Source organism: Dasypus novemcinctus, chromosome 11 (assembly GCF_030445035.2).
Source record: "Dasypus novemcinctus isolate mDasNov1 chromosome 11, mDasNov1.1.hap2, whole genome shotgun sequence".
NCBI lineage: Eukaryota > Metazoa > Chordata > Mammalia > Cingulata > Dasypodidae > Dasypus > Dasypus novemcinctus.
The window spans coordinates 75,634,861-75,649,222 of record NC_080683.1 but is presented as its reverse complement, the minus strand read 5'-3'; the positions used below and the strand labels follow the sequence as shown (position 1 = coordinate 75,649,222).

The following is a 14,362-nucleotide window of genomic DNA, read 5'->3' as shown; positions in this document are numbered from 1 at the left end:
ATCCCAAAGGTAACGCTTATGCTCATCTCAGCAAGATCTCATAGACTGCCCAAGTAAATACTAACCCAAACAGTGGAGTTCCTGAGGGCTCTGGAGACACCCAGGTCCTACAGTCATGGCAGATAGCTCTGGAGTTTGGTACCTTGCCAGTGGGCCCTGCTTTGGAGTTTGTGCTCCCGAGTATGACAGTTAGACTCAGTTGTGACTTCTCTATGCATGCCTCTTCTGTCCCTTCGATTTGAACCTATAGTTAGTGCTGGAGCTGGTAGGTTTACATCCAAGAGATTTGAATCTTTGGGCTTTTCCATGTGCGGGCTGGGCCCTGAGCCTCAGTGGAGTCGCAACACCTACTCTCCAGTTCACTGGACTCACCCAGGACAACTAACAAGGAGGTGACACTGGTCAACCACCACACCAAGGAACTGAGAGGGTCTCCAACTGCAAGCATGAGTCCCACCCATCAGCCGTATGGAATGAAGGCCCCCCTCTATTAGAGGTGGAGTGGGCATCACCATCCCAGAATCCTCAGGATTGGGGAATAAAATATGGACTAGAGTGGACTTATGGGTATTCTGCTTTAGATTTAATTTGGTTCTAGTAATGGAAGAAATTATATCATTGATGTGGAGAGAGTGACCACTGGAGGTGCTGTAGGCAGAGAGAGGGGAAAAGAGGTATAATATGGGGTCATTTTTGGGACTTGGAATTGTCCTGAATGACATTGTAATGACAGATATTGATCATTATATATCCTACCATAACCTGCAGAATTGAGTGGGGGAGAGCATAAACCACAATGTAAACTATAATCCATGCTTAATGGCAATGCTCCAAATGTGTTCATCAATTACAATGAATGTACCATGCTAATGAAAGAAATTGATAATGTGGGGAAGAGTTAGAGGTGTGGGAAGTGGGGCATATGGAAATTCCTTATGTTTTTTTGTGTAACATATTGTGTAATCTAAGTATCTTTTTAAAAAAATAAAAAATATATTAAAAAAATAAAGACATATGTAAGTAAGGTTATCTGTCAGTCCCTTCAGCATTTATGAAGATACTGGAAAATGAAACTTCGAATATGTGGTACATTTGTTGTAACTTTCAACTCTTTTTTTCTTCAAGCTTGTCTGCCAACAGAAGACAAAAGCAAGAAAATGGTTTCCTGACCACTTCCATGATCCAAACTTTGTATAAATGCATCTTATTAGCAGAATGCATTTTTGAACCCAGTACCCTGACTATAAGAGATCTGGGAAATATAGTATTTAGCTTCAAACCCATGTAATACAGGAAGACTCATTCAGTGGTGGGAATAGATAAGTGTGCTGAGTAATATTCTTTGTTTTAATTGAGAATGGAATATATTTAGAAAGAAAAAGTAGCTGTCTTTTTCCCCTTATGGAGCTTACGTTGTAGCAAAACAAAAAGAGTAAACAACTAATAAAATAATTGATTTTTAACTGCATTTGTAACACATAATACAGAAAAGAAAAAAATGCTATGAGAAATTAAAATTGGGTTATCTAATCTAGACTGATGTTATTAGAGGAGGCTTTGCTAAGAAAGAAACATTTAAGCCACTATCTGAGTGATGAGGTAAAAGTTCACAAAGCAAAGGAGGGGGACAAAGAACATTCTAGAAAGAGGCCCAACACCAGAACAATAGCACATTATTGAAAGTAGAAAAAAGAATAAGCATAGATAATAAGGGGGAGTGGTTGATGGCAGGGGTGTGGCATAAGATGAATTTAATATTGTAGGAAAATACTGGATTATGAGGGCCTTGTGTACCATGTTACAGATTTGGTATTTTTATCTTAAAAGCAGTGGGTTATGATTAGAGGAGATTGAGGAAGGGAGAGGCATGAACAGAGAGGCAAGGCAATAGAGGATGAGGAAGAACAGTGAGAGATATGGATTCCTTGAGTAGTAAATGGGGAGTAGAATTGCCAGGATTTAGTGATTATTGGCATATAGGTGGATTGAAGAAGAGAAATCTAGACATTCTCTAGCTTCCAGAAGGTTTCTGACTTGCATAGCTGAGTAAGCAGTGTAGTCATTTATTAAGAAAGAATAATAAAGAAGGATTTCATTTGGACAGAAGAGATAGATCATGAATTCAATTTTGGGTATGCTAAGTTTGAGATGCCTAGGATACTTACATAGAGATCTTGACTAAGCAGCTGGATATAGGAGTCTGAAATATCAGAGGGGCACTTTTTGTAGAGAGAAAACCATGGAAGTAGGCATGGGTCATGAAAGAGTCCAGGATGAAGTCTTGAGGAACTCTTGATATCTAATGATTAGGTACAGGGGAATGAGCCAACAAAGGAGGCACCAAGTAAACCCAAGGGAGTATAGTTTCATGGAGACCAAGGGAAAGAGTGTTTCAGAGAAAAGTGATCAGTATGCTGCTGTGTGCATGATAAAGTAATGTGAGAGCAGCAAAATATATCATGGTCTTGACTATATGGAAGATGTTGGTGACCTTATTTATAGCCTTCTTAGTTGCATAGTGGGCAACAAAATTAGATTAAGTTGGTTGATGACAGTAGAAATAGAAAATTTTAGTGTAGATAACAGTTTTGAAAAGTTAATTTTTATGCGAAAGGAGAAAATGTGAATTAATACCCAGAAAGGTAAATGTATTCTTTTCTTTTCAAGGTGGAAGTAATATATTTATATTCTATGGAAACTATCCAAGGAGAGTAAGAGGGGTTGAAATTGATTGATTATCCATATAAGGAAGAGAATAGACCACAGGTAAAATAGCAGTCCTTAGAAGTCAAGAGACAATGAGATCCAAAGAGCAAGTGGATAGGAGGAAAGATACTTCTGTTAAAACATAAGGGAAGGTTGAGAAAATAGATTTGGACACAAATAGGTTTGTAAGTACCTAAGAGGAATGTGTGGGAGTTTCACCTCTGATGGCTTTTATATCCTTTATGAAGTATTCAGATTGTTCTCTGAGAATCACAGGTAGATGAGGCTGTACAAAATTTATGAGGAGCAGGTGTCTGGTATAGAAATTGTGAGGTATGTGAGAACAAACTATAAAGATACCCATGTTAAGGGCTTGTTGGGATTGTGATCACAGGGTTAGAGTGGTCGTATGTTGTCCTTCTGTGTGATTTTTCTAAAGCACTAGCTAGCTTGGGGCATCTGTGTTTGGCATTTTGCCAGTCATATAACAAAAAAGAAAATGAGTTTAAGAAATTGGCAGAAGCATAATAAAAATACCAATCTGTACTATCTAAACTTGATAAAGAACAGGACTAAAGGCCTGGGTGAGAAATGGGGAGAGGGATTTGTTGCTGATGAATAGAAAGTAAATCGAGAAATCATAATCTGAAAGTATCAGTAATGATTAAGAATGGGCTCAGAAAAATTAGTCAGGCAATATAGGAGGCTTTGGTCAGAGACTGGAATGTTTGTACTAGTGATTTTGGGAGTAGCGTAGCTGTGGATTGATAACAAGGCCTAGGGTATAACCGTTATATGGTTAAGGTGGGACATAGGAGATGTCACTGGAAATTTGGATGTCCATATGGAAAATGCTGTCACCTAGGATGATGACAGAAATTGGGATGGATAGAAAGACCAGGAGCCATAATATCAGATCTTTGTTGGATTAGGTTAGATGACTGGTAATAAAGTCAGATAGACCAAACCTTAAAAGAGCAGAGTATATAATGAGCTGGAAATCATGTTGGGGAAGAGAGATGTAATCTCCCTTCACTTGAGATAGCTGCAGGGGAAACAGTCAAAAGGGAAAGGTCAGGTTTCAGTCAAGACAAGGTAGAAGAAAAGGTTGTCACCTTTTGCTCATTACTGAATAGCAGTTCTAAAGTGTAGAGTGAAGGGTTTCATAACAGTAGAGAAGGTAAAGAATTGAGTCAGAAGCAAAGAAATACCAAGTATTATGGGAGCAATAGTGTAATAGATCATTAGTTGCCCAATACTTGTTCTCATACCAGATATCAGAAACAGAATCTCTGGAACTAGAGCCATAAAAATTTTAACATGGTCCTCAAATTCAGACCATAGCCAGGTTTAGAAGCAATGGTTTAGTTGATCTCATAGACTTTAACCTGAAAACTGGGAGGGGAGGCCTGATGGAGCCTGTTGACAGCCTCATGGATGACAGAGCATTGAAGGTCTTGGGTCTGTTGGCATGATTACTAGAGACCCAGTTTCAGTTGTTGGTGAACAAGTTTCAAAGAGTAATAGCATTTAAGGAAATAGAGAGAGAGAGAGGAAGGGAAGATAGCATATTTTATTATTTCAGTCTGTAGACTCCTGTGTCAAAAGAGAAGCCAGGTATTGGTTTATGCTCCTGTTAATGTAAGCGGGTTCTTTAATGATGACTAAAATCCATTGTCTCTTGCTGATTAACCTTATAAACATGAAATGATAAGAATAACATTACCAAAGATGAGGACCTTACAATATTTTTTCTAACATTGATAGCATTGATTGTGAGAAAGAATGGCATTGTTTGGGGGACAATATTTGCCTCTTCCTGATTAAATTTAGTTTTTACAACAGCTAAGTTACTATTTCTTTTTCATTTTCATGGATTTGAAATTATCCACATTAAATCATAGTTTTATCAAGCTAAATTACTTCAGAAACTTGCAAAGGTAACTATAAATTATTCAGTTTCTTCTTACTATTTCATTAAAAGTGTGTATCTGAACTGAAGCTCTTGCATTGCTTCTGTTTATTTTTGGTCTTATAGTTTAATAAAAAAAAAACTCATTTCCTTTAATATCCTCAACTGCTTACTATCAGTTTATTCTTTTTTCTTAAAAAATGTCATATTCTTTAATCATATATTTGTATTCGTTTGGAAGTCAACTATGGGAGTGATACTTTTTAACTTTGCTCATTTTTAAAAGTACTAACACTGATTTTCTATCTTAGTGGTAGGAAACAGATATGTGAAGTTGTTTAGGGAAGCCCTGCATGCTTTCATTGGGAGAAAAGAATATAGTACCCCCTGTGTGCTATGGATTATCTTAGTATTTGCGCATTTCATTCTAATTTTACTTACTCTAAAGCTCCACGTAGTAAGTGCACTTGTGAAAAGTGAAAGATAAGTCAGAAAAAAGCAAACTTAGACAATGCTTGAACTACACAGCTAATTTCCATTACCTTTTCGCACCTAGTGTTCTGTTCTGAATTCCCATGTGTAGTAACATTTTATCCAGTGAGTGTAGTGTTGAATCTTGAATGGCTTCCTTGGAGGATCCATGCTCTATTAAGAAAATGTGAACAAGATAAATTATATCTGCACAACTTTTCAGAGGATAGCAAATCCTGGTCTCCAGGTAGAGCTTGCTCTGGAGAACCAGATGGAAAAAGCAGTGATTATACTGATATTTCAGAGAGCAGCAGGCATCTTATAATAAGCTAGTTTAGCTTCATAACCCATGGTCTTAAACATTTTTTCTCCATTCATTTCTCCAAATGAAATTCCTACAAAAAATTTCTCCTATTTATATTCTTTCAAGAAAATATTTTGTATATGTTTGCATGTGCTGTGTGTCTCTTTTAGTATAAACAAACTTTTAGTATACAAACTTTTGTGACTATTGCATTTTCCATTTAATAATTTATCATGAAGAACTTTCCAAATCAACACACAAAGATCTGTTTCATTCTCTTGAACAGGTGTATGGTATACCATAATGTGAATATTATTGTAATTCATTTACCTAGTCCAATATTAGTGGATACTTTTGTTGTCTTTTTTTATTTTTTATTGTTAACAGTGCTGCAGTAAACATTCTTGCTTGTAGTCTTGGCAGTTGTAACAATATCCATTGGGAAAATTTCTATCAGTAGAACTTATTCATTATCCAATACATGCATTTAAAATTTTGTTAAATGGTCCCAAATTGCCCACAGGGATATTGTTCCAATTTACACATTCTCTGAGAGTAACTTTTCCCATATAATTTTGCTAGAATTGGGCACCATCAGAATTTTAAAATTTAAGACAATAGGCAAAAAAATCATACTTGGTTATTATTTTGACTGACATTTCTCTAATTATGAGTGAAACTGAATGTTTTCTAGTTATTGGCCAGTTATAGCTCTTTTTCTATAAATTGCTTGATCATATCCTTGGTCTGTTTTGTATTAAATTGCTGAGCTCCTATCATATCTGTTACAAACATTCTCCCTGGTTAACCTTTGATTTTTTTTTTCTTATAAGTATTTTTTTCCATGTATGTTTTCCATTCCATGTAGAGATTTTTATCAATTGATTTATGGTCTTTGGGTTTTATGACTTAGAAAGGTCATACCTACTTCAGTTTTGATATCTTCCAGCCTTTTGATTTTATTTTTTATGTTTAAATCTTTGATCTATCTGGAATTTATTCCAGATAGTAGTGGGCCCATCATCTGTTTCTGAATAATCTCTGTTTCCCATTGATTTATAAATTTAATATAACATACAAAATTCTCATATTTATGTAAGTCAATTTCTAGACTTCCATTTCTGTGTTATTGATCTTGGTCTTCTGGTATCACACTGCTTTTGTTTTCTAATTTTCTAATATTTTTACTATCTGGCATCCTTATTATTCTTCAACTTTAGAAATTGTCTGGCTAATTTACAGGTTCACTTTTCAGGATGAATTTCGTTATTACCTCATCTTTTTGTTGAATTAGTACATTAATTTAACATACTAAATTTGTGACAATTGATATTTATACTACAAAACATTTTCCCATCTCAAGAGCATAGTTTATCATTTCAGTTCTTTAATGTCCTTCGTTATTTTAAAGCTTTCATTTCATTGGTATTATTTTCTTTCTAGTTCAGTCTACTTCTGATAGCTATTATAAAAGTGATATTTTCTTCATTTTCTTTTCTAAAAATTTATTGGTTATATATAAAAATGTTTTAAAATATTAATTTTTCTAGCCTGCCATCTTACTGAATACACTTATTTTAGTTAGCTTTTCCATCAATCCTCAGTTCTCCAAATAAATGTTCATTTCATCCTCAACTAATAATTACCATCTTTCTTTCCAGCATTTATATCATGTATTATTTTCTTGTTTTTAATTCCATTGTTTAAAATATTTATAGGCTGCTCGTAAACATACTTGCCTTGGTCCTGATTTTAATTGATATACTCCATGTGTTTTACTATTAAACATGGTTTGAGAGAGATATTGTCATCTCTGTTCATCTGGTTTGAACGTGGCTTTTTGTCAAATTTCAACCCTAGAGATGATCATAGGTTCTTATTCTTTGACCTGTGAACTTGTATATTATTTCTTTTTTAAATTATTTTTTTTATTTTCAAAGAAGCTTTAGATTACGTAAATGTTACACGAAAAATATAAAGGATTCCCAAGTGCCCTACTTCCTCCTCCTCCCACACTTTCCCACATTAACAACGTCCTTCATTCGTGTGGTATATTTACAATTGATGAACACGTATTGAAGCATTGTTACTAACCATGGACTACCATTTAATTATAGTCTGTACTCTGTCCCCTACAGTTTTGTAGGTTGTGGCAAAATATACAATGACCTATTCCATCACTACAGTGTCATGCAGGACAACTTCAGTGTCCCAAAAATGCCCTTCCTATTATACCTATTATTCCCTCTCCCATCACTCAGAACCTCTGGTGATAACCAGAATGATAAGAGTTCTACTGCTAGAATAATAAGCCTATATTAAGTCTACTTTAGTCCATTGTTCATTCCCTACTCTTGAGGATTTTGGGATATTGATATCCACTCTGCTGCTAATTGAGAGAGAGCTTAGATCCCATGGGGCAGATGGAAGGAACTATCTTGCTTGTAGTTGCAGACATGCTCTGTTACTTGGCATGAGCCTTGTCTATCATCATCTCCTTATTCGTTGTCCTTGTGAGTCCAGTGAACTGTAGAGTAGGTGTTGCAACCTCCCCTTGCATTTTGGGGTTCAATTGTATTCAATTATGGTATATTGTTTTAATGCATTAATAAATTTTGTTTCTAAAGTTTTTACTCTTCAGATTACGATTCATAAGAGAGATTTCTTTAATGTATTCTGTTTTGTGCTTCTTTGTCATATTTTAATGCCAGTGCTATCATAACAGCCTCTGTAAAATTAATTTTGAGTCTTCTGATGTTTTTGGGCTTCTTAATAGCACTAGAATTAATTCAACTTTAAACATTTGAAACTCTGGTTGTCAGATAACTTTGAATTTCCCTCCATTGTTTCTATTTTTCTTACATCTTTCTTTCAATTTTAGGATTAATGTTAGTAACATATTTTCCTACAAAATCATACATTCTACAAAGCTTTTAAAATGGAATGTATAGAATTTTGTAAAGAACTCTTCTGATTTTTTAATTTGTAGCATATTTCTATATTATTTCTTTTTCATTTTATTAATTTTGTTCTGTTGTGCTTGTGTACAATCCTGTCTCCTTTTACTTAAAGGGCCAGGAGGTAAATATTTTAAACTTGGATATAGTGTCTCTTGTCACAACTATTCAGCTTTCACGGTGTAGTTCAGAAGCAGCAATAGACAATATATAAACAAATCAGTGTGACTGTGTTTCAGTAAAACTTTATATACAAAAGCAGGCAATTGGCCCATAGTTTAAAACCCTCACTCATGCCATAATTTGTCTAATTTTGTATAACTTTTTAAGTTATATATGTATTTCAACCATGACATTTTCTCAGAACACAACTCTACTGTCTCTTGTAAGTTTGATGTGTAGTGTTTTCATTAATTTTTGGATCTGTGATTTTAGTTTTCATTTCTCCTTTGATTCTCATTGTTTAAGGAAGTCAGCATAAGAGACATAGAATTGTCAGTTTATTATTGATTTATTAATACTTTTTTTCTGATTTTTAAAACCTGGTCCCATCTACCATCATTTCTCAGTTGAAGTATTACAGTAGGCTTACCTAACTGGACTTACATATCTCTCCTGCTCAGAAACCCTCAGTGGCTTCCTGTTTTACTCAGAGTAAAAGCCAAAGTCTTTGCAATGGATGTCTTCAAATTCCTCATACCCTAAACAGAATCTGCTCCCCACCTTACTTGTGCCTAGCCAGAGGCACATGCATTAGCTGTCCTCCTCCCATTTTCTCATCACATTTTACAGGGGTTCTTAACCAGGGGCCCATGACCTTGAATTGAAATACAAAAAAATGTTATTCTTGTGGGGGATGTGTTGGTACAGGTGTGATATATTTATTGAATAATAGACAGTATAGTGTGGTCTTAGTAAGGAATCCATGGTTTTCACCTGACTGGCAAAGAGGTCTAGGGAACAAAAAGTTTTAAGAATTCCTGACATATTCAGTGCACCCAAGGCAAGGATAAACTTGAAACATTCCTAACTCCATCTTTTCCTTCAAGTTCTGCTTACTCAGTCTTGGTTAATTTATAGTCAGCTTTCACCTTGATTCCATGTGATTATCTCTGTTTCCTCTTCCTCCATCTTCTCACCTGGATTTTTGCAGCAGTCCCATATATACCTCATCCAGCCTCTGGTCTTAGCACAAATGTTGAAGTTACCTCTCTGGTACTACTTGAAAACTTTAATTGGCTCCTTTTTCATTTATGCTTGGGTTCATGTAAAGCTTGACCCCAGTTCTCCTTCCAGTTTAATTTCCTTCCATTCAACCCACACACTTTAGACCCACTAGTCCAGGCCTCTGTGCCTGTATGTTTGCTGCCCAAAATACCTTTTCCCATCTGGCAGTATATCACTTATCCTTCAAAATCCATTTTTCACATTTTCTCTTAATACTTTTTTTGGGTAAAACTAGCTGATTATGGATTTATTCATCCAGGAAACACTTATTAAGTATCTAATGGCTTTGTAGAAGGCACACTTTGCCAGTTGCTAGCAAAACAAACACAAACCATAATGCCATTCCTCCCTATGTTTACTTTTAGCCTTGCCCATGTGCCTTTATTATAAACACATCATAATTTATAGAAATAATTTGTGTATGGTTCTGTCTTCCACACAAATCTGCAAAATACCAAAAACTGGGGCATCTAAAATTTCTTTGTTACTCCACGATCATCACATGATAGATAGTAGTGGGCACTTAAATTCAGATAGAATGTAAGTGACCTTCTTTTTGCTTCTTTACAGTACATTTATTTCTGTTACTCATGATTGTGTTTTCTACATTTGTTAGAAGGTCCTTTTCTTTTTTTTTTTGAGGTAACAGAGCTAGGGATTGAACTTGAATCTAGCCACAGAGCTAGAGTTGTTTGGTTCTTTTTTTCATTTGTTTTACTTGTTTGCTTTTGGGGTTGTTTATGTTTTTGTTTTATGAGGCACCGGGAACTGAATCCGGGACCTCCCACAAGCAGGTGTTCAACTGCTTGAGCCACATCCACTCCTCTGGAAGGTACTTTTCTTAACAATGTAATGACTTTAGTATAATAATGAATATATGGTTGCTTAGCACTAAATTATCTCAAGCTGTGTTGTACATAGATGTATCAAAACATCACTGCCAGTATCTTTTTATAAGGAGCTGTGATTCTTAAATTTTAGTGTACATCAGAATCATTCGAGGAGCTGAATAGAAATGTACATACGGCCACATGAAACGATGTTTAAGTTCATTAACTTGGGGAATTACAGATTGAAACTATGATAAATGATAATACCTCACACCTACTAGAATAGCTGAAACTTTTTAAAATGACAATACCAAGTGCTGACAAGCCTGGTAAACATCTAGATCTCTTATACATTGCTTAGCAGAGGGCAAAATGGCACAGCCACTCAGAGAAATGGTTTGACAGTTTTTATAAAGGTAAAAATACATTTACTGTTTGGCCCAGCAGTCCCACTACTAGTATATATGCTGGAGAGATAAAAACTTATATGGACAAAAAAACTGTATATGATATTCACAGAGGCTCTATTTATAATAGCCCAAAATTGGAAACAACCCAAATGTCCTTCAGCAGGTGAGTATATAAACAAATTATAATGTATCTATCATACCACAGAATACTACCTAGCAATTAAAAAAAGAAAGTGAACTATCAGTACATGGAACTTGCTGAATCACAAAGGCATTGTGCTGAGTAAAAGAAATCAGTCCCAAAAGTTTATATACTATCTGAATTTAGATAACATTCTGAAGTGACAAAACTATAGGACTAGAAAGCAAATCAGTGTTTGCCAGGGATTGTGGTAACGAAGGCTTAATTATAAGGGGATAGCATGAGGTAGTTTTTAGGTGAAGGGAGTGTATTGTATCCTGATTATGGTGGTGGTTCACAAATCTACACATGTGTTAAAAATCATAGAACTGTATACCAAAAGGTGGAAATAGTCATTTTTACTGTAGAGTAATTTTGAATAATTTTATTGAAATGTATTCATAATCTTACAATCCATCTAAAGTATTCAATAATCAATGGCATTTGGTATAATCACAGAGTTGAGCATTCATCACTGTAAGCAATATTAGGGCATGATAATTTTAAAATAAGATTTTTAAAATGCATATACCTGGCGCTCATTCCAGAGATTCCACTTCGTTTGTACTCTGGGCTAGTCACAACGTACTATGGCTGATTCAGATTCAAAGATAAGAAAAATGAACAGATTCATTTTAAGATTGATGTTACTTCAAGGTCCCTACTGAACCTATATATAAAAATATAATGTGCAGGATAGGTACAGGAAAAGATACGAGAGAGGAGAAGTGGCCCTCCAAGCCTCCTGGTTCCTTATAGAGACCAATGAAATGCACTAAGTTGGTGGTCAATGAAACTGTGTAAGTGTGGGACCCACCTGGTTAGAGTGGGAGATGTTCTATCAGCACTACAGGATCTATCTGACACCTTATAAGAAAATTTTTCACCACAGTTATATACTTTCCATATTCTGCTTCTTACTGTGTCATTGGTCCTAACTCAACTTGGGTTTGATTAAGAAATCTACATTTAACAGGCACACCAGGATATTCCAGTGCAAGGGTCCAGGGACATCAGAGTTCACTTGAAACAAACAGCAAACCAGCAATATGATTTGTGTGGAACATCTCCTCCAAGCAATATTTTTTAGTTTCCTTTGTTAGCTCTGTGTCTCCACTATTGAATATTAGAGAAGAAATGAAGTGAAATGTTTCTCCTCTTTCTATACTTAGTCCCTCAAGAAGCTCTGGTGTGTCTTGGCAAATACTCAACAAGGGATTTTACTCCTACAAGCAGTATTTTTTAGTTTCCTTTGTTAGCTCTGTGTCTCCACTATTGAATATTAGAGAAGAAATGAAGTAAAATGTTTCTCCTCTTTCTATACTTAGTCCCTCAAGAAGCTCTGGTGTGTCTTGGCAAATACTCAACAAGGGATTTTACCCAGAGTCATACCATATTCAATGCAAGATAAGGGCTCCAGACTTCTCAACAACCTTGAATAAAAGTTGAGAGTTTTTCATATTCTCCCTTATAGGGAATACAGCCTAATCTACTTTCTAGTCAAGAAAAAGAAATACCCAATGCTTAACACAGAAGTGCCTTAATTAATGTTTGTTGAATAGAATGTTTCTTTGGTGCACTGTTTACTGTGAATATTCCTGTGAATTTCAACCTACACCTAATGAAGCACTTATCTGTGGTAAAATGGTCACATAAGAGCAACTAGATTGATGATAGAAATAAAAGAGCTGCTTTAAGAAGATTGATGGTAAAAATAACTTGTCTGAAAAGATGAAAGCTGAGGCAATATGATCCATGAGTATTTAGTCATAAAGTATATGTACAGAATGATTTCTAACAGGGTAATCACACTGCATAAAAATAGAATAAGAGTATAATCCACTTGAAATTTGAAGACATGGTTTTTTTTGCTTTCAACTCTAACAAGCTGTTATTTACCACTATGCACCACTAGATGGCGCAGTTTGTTAATGTCTTCTGTTTTATAATTGAAGCAGATTTCATGGAGTCCTATTTTTTTAGATTGACTTTTAATTATTATTAATTTAGAAGTTTAAAATTTTCAGTGACCTGAGAGATAATCATTGTAGCAAAAGCTGGACTAGAACCCCAGACTCCTGAAATTACATTCTCTGCCAACACTTTTTTCCAGAAGCTATTTAATACATTGATAATGAAAATTTCAGAATAATAGCAAACAAACACATGATATGATGCCCAAACAGTCTTTAATTATATAAACTCTTCTTTTAATCTAAGGTCTTTAATTTTGCAGAAAACTTTTCCCATTATATAGTGTGTCTTTGATAATTTTCTAAGATCCTCTACTATAACATTTATATGGATTGCAGAGATGTGGAACAGATCTCACATTTGCACTCATAGCAGGCCAAAGAGCAGACAACAGAAATAGTATATTCAGGCCAGATATAAGCTTGAGGAGCTAAGACAGGTGGTCATTGCCGTCTTCCAAAGACCACCTGGAAAATACCCGTGGATGAAAAAAATTAGGTTTACTGATCTACTGCAATGAGATAGGTTGTACAACAAGGGGAACCACAGGACATCTCAGTAAGACTATGATAAAAAGAACTTACTATAGGATTTAAGCTTATGTTACGTGATTTTTTTTTTTTTTAAGAAGATTCGTAGAAGCAGGGCCTTGCTATGGGTTGGGTCCTATTAGGAAGGGGGAGCAATTTTAGTTTTAAGTAATAATTCTTATAAAGTAGAATGGAGTGAGGTTAAAACTGTGATTGACAAAGAAGTAGTAGTTACTTGTATTACCTAAGGTAGGGGATAGTTGGTCATTTTCATGGCTTGGACAAAGTTCATATTTTATCTGTGTTCAGACATGATTAGAGTAGTCTTGTTTTTTATTTGACCTGTCATAATCAAAGAGGGGGCCTTGTCTGGTATTGCAATTCTGTGAAAATGATTATGCTCGATAAGAGAAGACTAAATCTGATCTATGAGTGCCATGCTAGGTAGCAACACCCTGTCCTGGCTTATAGTTCCAGATAGCTCCTGGATGGCAGGGGCTGCTCTTCCCTTTTTTTACAGGAAAAGTGAAATATTTAGGCTATAGAATTTAATGCAAAACTTGTGGTCCAAAAGGACATGCACTAGTTGTACTGAGGGTATGCTGTTAGGCATAATTTCTTGAGTGAATGGATGAAAAAAACTACCCTACATCCAGCCAGGATATGGAACATTACCTTGTGGTGATTGGTTTTTTTAATTAAGTCTATATGAAAAACAGTATAAATATAACAGACAAAAAGTACCTGTGTTTATGTGAAGCAAATATAAAGTGAAATATAATGTGATCTTTAACTAAATACGTGATCAAAGTAGTAAGACATGACAAAGTAAAGGAATTTCTTTTTAAATAGAGGAAACT

The 14,362-nt window shown here is 35.1% G+C and overlaps 1 protein-coding gene across 1 annotated transcript in view; it reads left to right on the top strand.

Annotated features, from left to right (window-relative positions):
• ASCC3 (activating signal cointegrator 1 complex subunit 3) overlaps positions 1-14,362 on the top strand; it is a 465,644-nt gene that overhangs the window by 288,859 nt on the left and 162,423 nt on the right. The gene's annotated exons all lie outside the window — the stretch shown is intronic.